The sequence below is a fragment of the Triticum dicoccoides genome, chromosome 7A (genome assembly GCF_002162155.2).
Source record: "Triticum dicoccoides isolate Atlit2015 ecotype Zavitan chromosome 7A, WEW_v2.0, whole genome shotgun sequence".
Lineage (NCBI taxonomy): Eukaryota > Viridiplantae > Streptophyta > Magnoliopsida > Poales > Poaceae > Triticum > Triticum dicoccoides.
This window is the reverse complement of record NC_041392.1, coordinates 61,071,686-61,072,513: the sequence shown is the minus strand read 5'-3', so window position 1 is coordinate 61,072,513 and position 828 is coordinate 61,071,686.

The following is an 828-nucleotide window of genomic DNA, read 5'->3' as shown; positions in this document are numbered from 1 at the left end:
TGTATTTGTGGTGCAGCTCCGAAGGAGAAAGTAGCAGTCGACCAGCACCTCATCGTCTTCGTGGGTCAGCGATGGATCGCTCGTTGTATTTGTGGCGAAGCTCCCAAGGAGGAGGTGGCAGTCGACCAGCACCGTGCTACTGCAGAGCGGGATGGAGCGCACATTGTATTTGTGGTGAAGCTCCCAAGGAGGATGTGGCAGTCGACCTGCACCTTGCTACTGCAGAGCAGGATGGAGCACACGTTGTATTTGTGGCGAAGCTCCCAAGGAGGAGGTGGCAGTCGACCAGCACCCTGCTACTGCAGAGCGGGATGGAGCGCACGTTGTATTTGTGGCGAAGCTCCCAAGGAGGATGTGGCAGTCGACCTGGACCTTGCTACTGCAGAGCGGGATGGAAAACACATTGTATTTGTGGCGAAGCTCCCAAGGAGGAGGTGGCAATCGACCAGCACCCTGCTACTGCAGAGCGGGATGGAGCGCACGTTGTATTTGTGGCGAAGCTCCCAAGGAGGAGGTGGCAGTCGACCTACACCTTGCTACTGCAGAGCGGGATGTGTCTTATACTTAGGCGAGTATTGGACTGCAACTAAGCCCCCGAGTAGGAGGGTCGCTCACCACTCGGTAGGATTTTCAGATACTTAGGCGAGTGCCGGACTGCAGCTAAGTCTCCAAGTGGGAGAACTTAGGCGAGTACTGGACTGCAGCTAAGCCCCCGAGTGGGAGGGTTCCTCTCCACTCGGTAGGATTTTCTCAAACTTAGGTGAGTGCCGGACTGCAGCTCAGTCTCTAAGTGAGAGAACTTAGGCGAGTACTGGACTGCAGCTAAGC